A 15,356-nucleotide genomic window follows, 5' to 3' on the forward strand; every position below is an offset into this window, starting at 1 on the left:
TCCATTTTACAATGAGGATCAGAAAGTGAAATAAGTTTCCTAACATCATACATCCTGAAGTGGGGTGACCTGGGGCTCAAACATATGGTATGTTTGATTCCAAAGCTCATGCTATTTCTACTCTGCCACTTTACCGATAAAGAATGCTGTTTTAAAGCAATGTAGGTTATTGTGGTGGGAAAAAATGGACTTCCTAGATATACTCCTCTAGCTGAGGCCAAGTTAAAAGAAAAAGGACAATTTTACATAAAATGCTTACCAGATGTTTTTGAAAAAACATATTTCAAATATTTTAATGATGCACGTTTATAAATCACACTGTAAGTCTCATATCCTCTGTCTTTAAATAGATTCCTATAGGAAAAATTACTAAGAATGATTTGTCATGTCATACATTATTTAATGACAGTCAGTTCATGTTATTTTTTTATTACAAAGACATTTAAAATGTGGAAATAAAAAACGATGGAAAAGGTAATATAAATCCACTATTAATATCATATGGGCAAAAATAATGATATTTATTGTAACCTAACACTTCCTAACTGTCAAGCTGATTTTCCAGTTCTTTTGGCTATTTCCATCATAGATTTCCTGTGTCACATTTGAGAAAATTAATATAATAGTATAATAGGATTCATAAAGTCTGTTTCTGGCTCCAGAAACACACTGCATACATTTTCTAGTTGTCTGACTCCAGGAAAGTAATCCATTTTATATTTCTTTGCTCAATATGAAGTGGAAAATAGTACTTGCCCACATGAAAAGTTTGTTGTGAGAATCAAATTTATTGATTGAATAGTATATCAGTCAGATGATTATTTAATTAAAAAAATTATTTGATGTCAACCATGGGCCAGGCATTGTGCTGGTCCCAGGCGCTACAAAGAGAGATATGATCATCATTCTTAAGTGAGACACAAATACGCACAGATACACAAGTCTTACTTTGGGATATGCACAGACTATTATGAGAGTCAATAAAGACCATCTCGCCCAGCCTGGGGATGTTAAGTAAAGTTTTCTGGAGTAACTCTTGAATTAAATTTTGATTATTGAATAAAACTTAAGGAGGGAAAAATCCAAAGAAAAAACATAGCAAGATATATGGGAAACTTATAAGCATTTTACTGTTGTATCATGAAATGTGAGAAAGGAAACAGTGTTCAGTGTGGCACAAACAATAGGAATAACTTGAAATTATTCTTACAATACCTACCAAAGCTTTTAAAGTTACACTTTTAACCCAATATATTATCGTAGACAAAACTAGGAAATAATCAGAACTGTGGACAAAGATAGGTGCAAAGGTTTTTATATAAAAATTGTAATAAAATTTGGACAGATGCACTTAGAGTACAGGACACTAGTATTATGGTGATAATGAAATCTTTTCAAAGAATGTTTAGTGAATTGGAAAGTGCTCACAATCATTATATTATTATATCATATATACTATATATTATAATAACATTATATATTAATTATATTATTATAATGTTAATACTAAGACGTAGACATCAGATTATCTACATGTAAGAGGATGCCAATTTTTAATTTTATATATATATGCTTATTTATGGGTAGTGAAATTCTCATAAAGGGATGCATCTAAATGTTCACTGTTTTGCCTGGCAGAATAAATTTTTATGAGTAAGCAAAATACTAACATATGCTGGGCATCTATACAGATGTGTTTTACGTCTAGTACATGAGATTGCAGATATTTAAATTTTCTCCTGGTTTCCTGTCAAAACTTCTATATTTATAAGAAAATTTCAGAGTTAAAAATCAAGAATAAAAGTATCATTAAAGAAAATTTAGATTAATGGATATAACGTGAGTAAGACTGCCTGAATATAAGCTATGAGTACAAATAAGAAATAGCTGATTAGTTTGGGGGACTTAATTTAAGTCTAATGAGTTTAAAAACGTCTAGATTATTAGGTTAATACTATGGCAACACAAAAGTGATGCAAACGGGCTTCCCTGGTGGCGCAGTGGTTGAGAATCTGCCTGCTAATGCAGGGGACACGGGTTCGAGCCCTGGTCTGGGAGGATCCCACATGCCGCGGAGCAACTAGGCCCGTGAGCCACAACTACTGAGCCTGCGCATCTGGAACCTGTGCTCCGCAACAAGAGAGGCTGAGATAGAGAGAGGCCCATGCACCGCGATGAAGAGTGGCCCCCGTTTGCCACAACTAGAGAAAGCCCTCACACAGAAACGGAGACCCAACACAGCGAAAATAAATTAATTAATTAATAAACTCCTACGCCCAACATCTTTTGTAAAAAAAAAAAAAAAGTGATGTAAACTAGGAGTGCCTATCGTGTATTGTAGTAAACCCTTACTTAATGCAACCCTAAATATTTAGGCATTTCATATAAAAATAAGAAATTGCTATTCTAAAGTTTGCACATATTAAAATACTATATTTAGGGTAGAGATAAATGAGTGAAATAAAATTCTTTTCAGGCCATTACTCAAAGACACAGTGACTGGTCAAATCGCTCAAAGCATGTTTATTCAATGAAAAAATGAATGAATAAATGAATGAATGATTGACTTGGGGAACATAGTCTTTTGCTAACGATTACAGTGGTATAATAATTTAGGACTTGATTTAAAAGTTATTTGCGTTTACCAATTATTGTCTTCTCGTAACTAGTTGATATCCATGATCAATCAGCTTGGCTAAATTCAGCTCATGGCAAGCATAAAATCATTTGTAGTTATCAATATCAAGTCCATTCCAGTTTTATCTATTAGCATCAAAGCCATAATACCCATCACAAACAAAACAAAACAAAACAAAAACAAATAGAAAATTTGAGATGGAAAGAAAAAGCAAAAACAAAAAAAAATCAAAACTGAAGTAAAAAAAGAAATACTAAACTAATGTAACACTGTTATCCAATTAGCTGACTCTATATTTTAATACTTACAGCATATAGCATCAATTATAGAAAATATATAAGGTATAGGACACTAGCTGATAGTTAAAGTTTAGTGTTTTAAACAGTAAGGGAAATTGCTGTAATGGTGTAAAGTTTGTGCACTAGTGGACTAAATAAAAAATTATTCAGGAACAGCCAAGCTTAGGACCTTATTGAATTGAACAGATCTGGGATTTGCTACAGTTTTCAAACTATAATATTCACTTCCATAAAAGAAAAGCTGTTTTCACATGGAAAATCAAGAGAGGCTCCAAGGAAAAGTCGTGTGTATCACAGACAGTTTTTGATAAATATTGGCTCTTCTCTCCTGTCATCCCTATCACCATGTCCACAGGTTTACAGTCAAAAATATAATTTCAGGCAAAGAAGGAAAACATGGCTATGATGACCCACTAATCCTCTAGAAGTACAACTTCTCAAACTATTTTGAGGCTGTTTCCTACACAGGCTGGAAAAGTCACAGTGAGAGAGTGAGACAACCATAAAAGTCAGAGGAGGGAAGAAAATATGATGTAAATCACTTTAGAAAACCCCGAGACCAACGGTGACAAACTCTGACCAACATGATCTTAAAAATAGAAGCTGACGATAATAAACTGGGACGTGTTGCTAATGCAGTCAAGAACAAAACCAAAGAGAATGAATGAGAGGATTTCAAGAGCCAGGAATTTTTACTTCCATTTTCTACTCTCAAGTGGGGAATAGCAGGTCTATTTGCAAAATGTGTGATGCCCATAAATTTCAAAAGAACTACTTTTGACCCATTTTCAATACCTAGAAAAGCATTAAGTTATGTTTTTTTTAATGACACTTCTAGAAAAACAGAAAACATCGAGATTTGTTGTTCTGTTTTAAATTCTGCTTAAAATAAACTTTAAGCAGTTTGCTATTACATTGTAAGTTAGTTAATTTCGTTATTTTGCTATTTTCCTTTCACTAGATGAATTTCTATAATCTCTGGATTTTCTTTTTCCTACTAATAACTCAACTTGCAATCATTAACTGGCTATGTATTTTCTTTTTTCTTTTTCTTTTTTATTTTTACCATCTTTATTGGAGTATAATTGCTTTACAATGGTGAGTTAGTTTCTGCTTTATAACAAAGTGAATCAGTTATACATATACTCATATCCCCATATCCCTTCCCTCTGGCGTCTCCCTCCCTCCCACCCTCCCTATCCCACCCCTCTAGGTGGTCACAAAGCACCAAGCTGATCTCCCTGTGCTATGCAGCTGCTTCCTACTAGCTATCTATTTTACATTTGGTAGTGTATATATGTCCATGCCGCTCTCTCATGTTGTCCCAGCTTACCCTTCCCCCTCCCCGTGTCCTCAAGTCCATTCTCTAGTAGGTCTGTGTCTTTATTCCCGTCTTGCCCCTAGGTTCTTCATGACCAGTTTTTTTGTTTGTTTGTTTTTTAGATTCTATATATATGTGTTAGCATACGATATTTGTTTTTCTCTTTCTGACTTACTTCACTCTGTATGACAGACTCTAGGTCCATCCACCTCATTGCAAATAACTCAATTTCATTTCTTCTTACAGCTGAGTAATATTCCATTGTATATATGTGCCACATCTTTATCCATTCATCTGTTGATGGACACTAGGTGGTATTTTCTTTTTTAAAAAAATCATGGGGCTTCCCTGGTGGCGCAGTGGTTGAGAGTCCGCCTGCCGATGCAGGGGACACGGGTTCGTGCCCCGGTCTGGGAAGATCCCACATGCCGCGGAGCGGCTAGGCCCGTGAGCCATGGCCGCTGAGCCTGTGCGTCCGGAGCCTGTGCTCCGCAAGGGGAGAGGCCACAACAGTGAGAGGCCCGCCTACCGCAAAAAAAAAAAAAAAAAAAAAAAAATCATGAAAATCTGTGATACTTGGAGATGGCAGTGCTCAAACTCCATGGGTAATAATTCTGTTTTTATTGTTTGGATTCTACAGTAACTGGTCTATTTAAATTATTACAATTTATTATAAAAGTGTGGTTTCATCAAAAGCTATGCAGAAACATTCTGGTATATTTTTATAATTTACCTTACATGGACTTTAATTCAAGGAGGATCATGATTTATTAAAGACAGGTCAACAACACAGTACTACATCTTCAGGGCTACAGAATTATGAATCTGAGAACTGCTGTGTGTATCACTAAAAATTATTTTAGAGAGAGTTCTAAGAGGTTAATGATGTTTCTCCCTTTCTATCCTCACTTCTGAATGGATTCTGTTGATCTTAAGTTTTATACTAGTTGCAAACATGGGATGTTTTCAAAGCTCAAAGGATAAGGTATATAATTCTACAGTGAGCTGTAAAAATGTAGGAGAGAAGGATTTGGCAGTGAAGACGTTTAACCTTGTCTTGAGACGAGTCTTGAGAAATAAGGAGGGATTCTCTGGAGGGACATTCATTTTATGATACAACTATTAGACATATAGCGAACGTAGAGCCCTACAAAGGAGAGGACAATTCTGGCGCATTTGTAGCTTACAGTCTATAGTAAAGATAGGAATCCCTGGCCAAGGGAAGAGCATAATTAAAGGCACAAGTTGTGAAATAACTTGGGGTGTTCAGAGTGAAATATTATTTATAAGACTGGAATAGCGTATATGTGGGTGAGGGAAGCAAAAGGAAGAATAGAAGCATATCAGAACTGTACTATGTGATCATTCTACACATATAGTGAAACCATCTTTAAAAATTCTAAATTACTATGGAACTTATGAGTACCTAAGTGTAGATAGTAACCATATGCAGTTTTGCCATGTGACACGTCTTGTACTTTATCTTGCCTTAGTATTTATATTTCCTATGGGTATGAAACATTCAGAAAATATTTGACAAAAGAATATTATTTATGGCTTTCTAAATTATCTCCCTGGTCATTGAGGAGATAAATCAATCATAAGCAAGATTTTCCTAAATGCAAATGATTACATAATTGAGTGTTTAAGAATTGAAAATCTCCTAAGTTTACTATTTAGTTTTTTTTCCAGTAATTTTCTATGTTCAAAATAATTGATAGCATTTATCAAGTCTTTCTATGTGAGAAAGCACTGAGCAAGGGACTTTACATCTAACATGAATGCCTACAACAATATTACAAAGTAGTATTCTCAATACTATTTTAGAGAGGAAAAACCTGTGTCCCAAAGAAAGTAAATACTTTTCCTAGTGCCACATAAATAAGTAGAGAAACTAAAAATCAAACTCTAAAAATCAAATTTCAGTCTGAAATTCACACACCTCCCCACCCCCACCCCCGACTCTCTCACATTTGTTTTATTCCATCACACTGTCTTTTACGCTTACTTAGATGACCTATATTTTTTGAAAGTTAAATGATTTAGAGTTCCTTATTTTTCTTGAAGTGACTTTAGCAATTATTATGTTTTGAGCTTTGGGCAAATTATTTATAAGTATATAAAGCTTTATATCCTTGTCAGTAGTATCATAAAGAAAGGTAATTATTTTATTTCTCTCTGAATCTCTCTTATCCAAGCTTCTGAACTGTATTTGTACAGGAAACATGTGAAGCATTCATGCTGATCCTCATAGTTCCTAACTAACTGGTTAATTCATTTGGAATTACTCAGAACTTTGTATCTGAGCTTGAAAACAGACCAAAAAACTTGCCTATTGCAATTTGACCAATTATGCTTCAAAGTTATTCTCTAATATACACTAAAAACTTTTGATTTATTGATCAAAACATTCTTTTTTTGACCTTTTTATACTGCTTTTAGTTGTTTGGGATTTCAGTTTTATTCTAATAATATTCTCTAATTCTGAAATCTGAAATGAAATGGTATGCTTAAAATATTTTATAAAAAATATTCTTTAACTTTTTGTTATCTCCTTTCCCACACACTTTTTTCAAAACTACTTTAACCACCATGCATATCAAAAATCTTCTGTCCCAGGGATCTCCCAACACAATTCTAAATAATCCTTGAATTATGAGTGACAAAGGGGTCTCTGTCTGAACTTGATCATGACATGTACAAAGTGTTTCATGGATACTGTAGTTAGGAGTCAGTACTATGTATAGGTTAGATCCCAAGTCACGCCTCATGACCTGTTCAGTATTTTCATTCTTCTGAACCTATTCACTATTGAGTATCAAGGAGCCTCACTTACCTTTCTTTTTGTTAGAATACTAAGGACCATGAAAAATTGCATATCCTTTATCTATGACATTTTCTTGAATAAGATAATATGATTTCAAACAAAATGAAATGAGTAACTTTAGATTTTTGTATCAATATTTTTCCTTTACTTCTGAGCATAAAAGAAAATGTGAAATTTATTCCAAAGTAATGAGTATAAGAGCACACATTTTATGGAAATTTGTATTTTACTATACAAATCTATAGCAAGCTATACAATTGATATTTATCAGTATCAATTATCAATTTCATATATACTATATATAATCTATATGGATATATTTGCATTTCAGATATATATATATATACGCATATAAGGATTATTTAATATATTATAATATAATATTTAGCATATTTTCTCTATTTATATGCCATATAGTATAATAACCCACTGTTAATTATAGTTAAACTCCCCAACAGCATCCTATTTGTATATGTATCCATACTCAACAAATCTGCAATAGGGCAATTAGTATAAGTCTATCAAGACAATTCAACTCCGTGATTCCCTGCATATTTAAAGGCAGTGAAGTATAAAGAATGAATGGAACATGAATAAACAATATCATCATTTAAGTCTGTGCTGAAAGTTAGGTAGGACTCAAAGGGATGGTTCTCTGTCAAAAATCTTTATGAATACTTACACAAAATATACTTACAGTTCCAATCCTGTAGCTGACAGAAGCTAATTAAGCATGTATTTATTTTAAATTTCAGTAAAATACTAAACAAACTCTTTTAATCCTAGTCATCTTGAAATGCATCAATCATCTAAAAGCAAAGTTTCATGATACATCTACATTATAATCAGGGGTAATCAGAGACACAAAACATGCTTATCAGTGTCTCTGTACCCCATGTATAGCCCTAGGCTTTAAAGAAGAGAACTCCTAAGTCACTGCCATAGAGGAGAGAATACTGAAATAGGAGGATGCACATAAAGGTCTTTATTTCCTATAAATCTCTTGGCCTCAGTTTTATTATATTTAAAATGGACTTACTAAAACATCTGCTGCTGATATAACAAGGTACTTTTAAGATAAAATGAGCTTCTACATATAAAAACTATTTAAAAGCACATAGAGTTGAAGCAGATTTATCCCAGGACTAAAATCAGTTATCATAGTTCAAATTAAAATGGAGAAATCCCCATGGAAGAATATTTCACGAATTGATCTTTAAGAGACATAAAGTACATTTTATTAAGGACAGTTATAGCATTCTCTTAAAATTGATAAGTAGCTGACATTTAATAAACCTTAATTGTCCAAGTGTTCTCTCTTTCTAATTTTATGTTATATGCAGTATGTATTATAGGTATAACACATAATGTATACTCAGATTTACAGGGAAGTAGCAAAGACAATATGTACAGTGTTCCTATTTACACTTTATCAAATTTCCCCAAATGCTATTTTTTTCCATAACCATGGTACCTTTGTCAAAACTCAAGTGGGAACATTGGCCTATTACTCTAAACTACACTGTACACTTTCTTTGGATTTCAGCAGTTTTTCCGCTAAAGCCCTTTTTCTATTCTAGTATCAAATCCAGGATATCACATGGCATTTAGTCACCATGTCTTCTCAGGCTCCTCGATGATGATTTTTAAGTCTTTTCTTGCTCTCCATGACCTTGATGAAGTACCTTTGGGAGCATACTAGTCAAGTGTTTGACTGTCTTTTCCTTGATCAGCACTCCAACCCTTGTACTCAGCCGGGGCCGCTACTCAGCAGGGCAACTCACAGCACGGCAGCTGACTTCCTTCAGAGCAAGCAAGAGAGTAAGAGAGAACACCCAAGGCAGAAGCTACAGTCTTTTTGTAACATAATCTCAGAAGTGACACCCCATCACTTGCACCATATTCTACTCTTTTCTGTTCTGGTCAGTACAACGAACCCATACCATACCAGGTGCCTGGGATCATCAGGGATCAACTTAGAGGCTGCCTGCCACATAAATATGTACATTAAATTAAACACATTCCAAAGAAAACTGATGACTGCTCAAATAATATACACTTAATAAAATATAAGAATGTCTACTAGGTCAAAGAGAGCATGAATTCTGTGACATCATGGATGAAGGCAAACATGTTTTCTTAAAGGCCTCTAGAAGTCTAGGTAAATTGGGATATTATGTTCTTAATACCATCAGAGTTTAAATACAACATTGCAATGAATCATTTTGTTATTGCATATGTAAATTTATATATAGTTCCTAAAATTTTTAATTGCTTATGTTACTGCAATATGAAAAAAAACTTGAAAGTTGTTTTATCTTACTTGATGTATCTCTTGCTACCTTTATTTTGTGTTAAATATGATTTAACTCACGATGCCGATTCTTGGGAGCCTGATCATTACGTGTTGGCTGTAGTGAAGTGAATTGTTCCTTTTAAACATCTTGATATTTTCAGATAGTCTTGTAACTGTTAAAGTTCTGAAAATTGGCCATGTCTTGCAATAGTAAAAATCATGAAGAAAACACTTTTTTTTAATCATTATTAGTGATCATCGTCACAAAGTGAAGCTATTTTGTCGTGCTTTGTTCTTTTCAAGATACTTTCCACACTGAAGAAATTCATTTGGCTTCTCAGAATTTTATGAAGTTCTATTATTCTCACTCTTTTCCACATTCACTTTTGATTTAGAATCCAAGTGAACGAAGGGTTAACTCATAAGCCAAAGTTTTTTCCATCTCAAAGGGCTAATTTGAGGGCTAAGCACATAATTTGACAAAATTGTTTTCTAAAAAATTATTTGGTACCCTGATGAGAAGAATGATCTCTTCCTGATACAGAAAATCTGACAACGTTGTAGAAGGTCAAAAACTATTTTCACTTTAAAATGTGTAATTCTTAAAGTTATTGTTACTTAGGTTTCACTGAATTTTTAAAGCAATGCAGAATCTTCTTTTCTTCAATATGTACAAAGCATGAATCCCACTCTATTCAATACTCTGTAATGACCTATATGGGAATAGACTAAAAGAGTGGATATATGTATATGTATAACGGATTCACTTTGCTGCACAGTAGAAACTAACACAACATTGTAAATCAACTATACGCCAGTAAAAATTAATTTAAAAAAAGAATCTTACTTGGAACATTTGCTTCCAAAAGAAGAACATGTAGCTACAAATATTCTTCTTTTGATGAACAGAGAATATACCCTGAGACAGTTATTAATCTTGATATTATGACTCCTCTGTTTTGAGATATCAGGAGATCATAATTTTATAAATAAATAAGTTCTCATCACAAGAAAAAAATTTTTGTAACTATATGGGGTGATGAATGTTGCTAAAGTGTTGAGTCACTGATTCTGCCTTCCTGGGTTCTAAGTTTTGAAAATCAGGCGTTCTTAAATTTACCCACAATGTGCTTAAAAGTTAAAGCCCTGGCTAGTGGTACAAAGGTACACTTGTGCTCTGTGTTTATATATTCATCAAATTGCCTTGATTAACTTGCCACTGTGAACTGGAAGCTTCTTTTGGAGCCAAACTGGAGACCAGCAGTTGTAATGGCAGGTAGAGAAAGGAAGTAGGAAAAAGGACATTTTTTTCTCTTTCTACTATGACTAAATCGATTTAAACTGGAAAATATATTGGGTATCTTACTCACAATTTGAGCTCTACTTGTTTGAATTTCACTGCTTTATAGTTTAAGTGCCAAATTACCAAAAAGAGATATTTTAATTAACTTAATCCATTCCAGGAAATTATTCATCTCTTGGTTCAAGTACTTCTACAAAGTGGGAGAAATCAACCCAATTTACAGTTGACTAGTGACTAAATTAATGATCTAAGGGAGTAATATGTTATTGATATTATTTCTTATTATTAGTCTGGTTCAAATGCACTAAAGCAATGCTCTTTACGACCTAAATATCCCATAGGTTACTTAAGAACACAAACTTTTCCAATAAGGTATCTCCCACAGGGAATCACTGCTCATTTAAAAAGCAACCGTAAGGATGAAGTAACGTTCTTGTTTGTTGCTGTTGTAAATACTTCTGCCCATTTCCCACTGATAACAGTCTAAAAATTAGCAATTTTTGAAATATTTCTAAATCATTTAGTGTGTGCCTCCTTGCTTTCTTAAATAAAATGTAGAAGCGGCACCCTTTTGATAATTGAGGCTATCATTTTGACCTGATGGTGTTATACTGAAAAACTGTACTTGCCCATTTCCATCCTTGTAGTTATCTCTGATTTTTACAAAACATCCTATTTAAATTTGTTTTTTGTGTTTTCTGCCTTACAAGAAAGCTGTTATTCATGTTTTATAAGTAAAAAAGTAAATAAATTCTGAATAACCATCATGGGGAATCCTCCTTAGAGTCAAGTGTTTAGATTCCGATGCTGAATTTTAAGCAAGTTTCCTCACTCTGTTAGTTGCACTTAAAAATGGTGTAGGAAATTACTGTTTTTTTCTGCAAAAAGGGGAAATACCAGAAATTATGAGAAACTTATGCTAGGCTACTTTATTTTGGTGGTGGCATCCTTACCTTATCTTGGCATCAGAAGACTAGATGGGTTAGTCAAATCCAGTTTGATAAACTCCTCTGAATCATACTTGTTTGTAATTTTTATATTTACAAGTTTTTCAACAGGGAGTAGTGAATAGGGGGAAAAGTTGTCATCCTTAAATAGGTCCTCTGGGTACCATTTCTCCCCTGAATTGAAATCTGAAAATTATTTGCTAACTCCTGAGTGAACTTTAGAAAAAGTAGAATTCTTGAAGTCTGTGAACTGACATGTTAAAAGCAAGCTCTCATTGGTGGTTGCCAAGGCTTTAATCAGAGAAAATTGACTCAGTTTGAAGTAGTTTGAGTTCAAATAAAAGATGTGCTAAGATTTCAGATATGGTACTTAATTTTGAAACTGTTGTAGCAGATTTAATCTGAAAATCAGTTTAACGACTTGTGAGCATTACCTATGGAGCTGTATCAGGAATGGTTTCAGATTTTATGTTGAATACCGTCTACTCTGAGATTACATTTTGTGACAGATAGCATAAAACATAGAGTTTACAGTTTCTAAAATATCTGAATGATTTGTGCTATATCTGAAAATTTATAAGAAGAAATAATGAAAATACTAACATTCTATAATATTCATGTAGAAACCAGTATTACATTTTTTCCTGCTTATTCAAGTTAAAGTTTATTATCCATCCATAGATTTAAAAGAATAAACACTTATTCCATTCATGTGACTTTCTGCTTTTATGAGACTTTTCTGCTCCTCTCTTAAGTGGAAGAGATTGTCACATTTTACAAGCAGCTGCTCTATTCTTCAGAAGCTGAACATGCCTTGCAGAACATTGCCTGAAATGTAATTACCGTTTATGCCAGTTTGCTTTTCATCAATTTGTAGCAGAATGAAATGGACTGCTTTGGATTCATTCACTGATTTTATATATGTCAAAAAATTATTTTTTTCTACATTAGGTTTTAAATGCCTATCTCTATGTATTTACTTTGGAATAAGGGAAAATGCTAATTGAGATCTTTAAGAATTTCAGAAGTTAGTTAACTAACCACTGTTCTTTGAAGCTGGATTTTTATTCAGAATACAATTTAGAACAAATTGCTGGAAGAAATACATAATCATTAAGACTTAAATTCATTGTTAGTAATAGGATATATACTATAAGGAAATTTATATTGATTAGTATATTAGGATACATTATTTTATCATATTTTAAGGCATTTTATTTTATTATTTTATTATTTTCTTTTTTTTTTTTTTTTGTGGTACGCGGGCCTCTCACTGTTGTGGCCTCTCACGTTGCGGAGCACAGGCTCCGGACGCACAGGCTCAGCGGCCATGGCTCACGGGCCCAGCCGCTCTGCGGCACGTGGGATCTTCCCGGACCGCGGCACGAACCCGTGTCCCCTGCATCGGCAGGTGGACTCTCAACCACTGCGCCACCAGGGAAGCCCTGACATATTATTTGATTAAAAATTATTGTATTGTGCCGAGACATTTTAAAGCATGGGTTTCCTTAACATTCTCTTAGTGAGATCTGTTTCTGTGCAATATTGGAAAGGCCCCATAAGAACTGGGAAAACTGCACTGCCACCCCACCATCTTAGAAGGGAACCAGGGAAGATCTTGGTCTTATAAAAAATGCTCAAGGACTCCTTCAGATTTCAAAGGCACGTAAGTCCAGGGACGGTTAAGTCACAGTACACCAGCCTGTCAAAATGGCATCTACTGTATAAGGGTCTGGTTTAGAAAGAGACCCACTGTACCATAGGCATTATCAATTTGCACTTACATAAAAGTAAAAATTAATTTGTTAAAATTTTTACAAATACAAAAATGTATGTTACTTGTCAAATCAACATTTTCTTACTGATGTTATAATAATTATTGACTGCAATGAACTTCTTCTGTTAATGAAAATGTTTTCCTTCACTAGAAAACTGTGTTGGCATATATATATATATATATATATATATATATATATATATATATATACATACATACAATGGACTATAATTCAGCCATAAGAAAAGGATATCTTGCCATTTGCAACAGCATGGATGGACTTTGAGGGCATTAGGTCAAGTGAAGTAAGTCAGACAGAAAAAGACAAATACTCCATAATCTCACTTATATGTGAAGTCTATAAAAATAAAATAAAATACTCCCCCACACACAAAAAAAAACTGAGCTCATAGATGCAGAGAACAGATTGGTGGTCGCCAGAGGCAGGTTGACAGGGGGTGAAATGGGTGAAGGGGGTCAAGAGGCACAAACTTCCAGTTATAAAATGAATAAGTCGAGGGGATGCAACATACAACATGGTGACTATAGTTAATAATACGCTACTGAATATTTGAAAGCTGCTAAGAGAGTAGATTCTAAATGTTCTCATCATAAGGAAAGAAATTGTAACTATGTATGAAGATGGACGTCAACTAGACTCATTGTGGTGACCATTTTACAATATATACAAAGATCTAACCATTATGTTGTACACTTGACACAAATCTATAATGTTATATGTCAATTATATCTCGATTTTAAAATGTTTTATTAAAGTCTTCTTTCTGCCCATTCTCTGGTCTAACACAATTGTTGTATTCAGTTATGTCTGTATTTGTTTATACAGATTTCTAGTCTACTTTGAACCTCATAATAATTATATTGAAACTAACTTCTCTGACAAACATTTATTGTGTCAACTATATGTGAAGCACATACTAGGCATCGAGGAGACAGAAATGATGAGAACTGAGTTCTGTGCTATACAGTAGCTCCTTATTAGTTATCTATTATATATATATATATATATATATATATATATATATATATATATATTAGTGTGATAATGTCGAGCCCAAACACACACTTACCCGATAGGGATGATCTCAATTTGATAGTGACAAAACAGTTTAACCACATCCTCTCTGATTGGGAGTTTCAAATATAATACCCAGAGAGAAAGCCCAGAAGCAAGGCAGTAGAATCGGTACTGAGCCTAGGAGGAGGGGAGAGAGACAGACGGAGGAGAGAGCTGGGTTGGTAAGATGGGGGTGTCACCAGGACAGGAGCCCCAATTTGATACCTGAACTGAAGTTGTTGGTAAAGCCTGCATCTGTAATTCCTGAAAAATGCTTCTGTTTTCTTATTTCTTTGTGCTCTCTCTCTGAAATAAACTCATTATGAGGGAGAACTTGGAAATGACTCTACTGCTTTAACTTGAAATAACATAATTTGTTTGTACCTTCAGAAATATTGTAAGAATTTAAGCCACTGGGTTCATCTTCAAATCAGAATAATTCAAAGGCCTTTTCCACCAAAAACAAAGAGGCACAGATGAAATAAAATACAGCCATTCCAGTCTGATGCTCGTTGGAGGCATCTTATAAAATTCCAAGCAACTTAAAGTTTTCAATAACAATTTTGTTTAGAATAAATATTAGCTATAGTTGGGAGGAGTCTCAGTGTTAATAGACAATTTTGGTTTTTCTCTTTCATAGTGTATGCAGCTTTGTAGTAATTATGATCATTGAATTGCATGAAATTTAAAGAAATATTTTCAACATATTTTAGTCTCTGCTTTGTTAATAAGCCTGATCTAAATCTTAATCTTTACTCTCATACACATATTTTCAACCAAGTGTTAGAGTTAATGTTAAGAATATTTGAATTAAGATATCAAAATGTAGTAGCTATTTAAAAAAATAAAGCTCTGGGGACTTCCCTGGTG

The sequence above is a fragment of the Mesoplodon bidens genome (genome assembly GCF_964165515.1).
Source record: "Mesoplodon bidens genome assembly, contig: HAP1_SCAFFOLD_555, whole genome shotgun sequence".
Lineage (NCBI taxonomy): Eukaryota > Metazoa > Chordata > Mammalia > Artiodactyla > Ziphiidae > Mesoplodon > Mesoplodon bidens.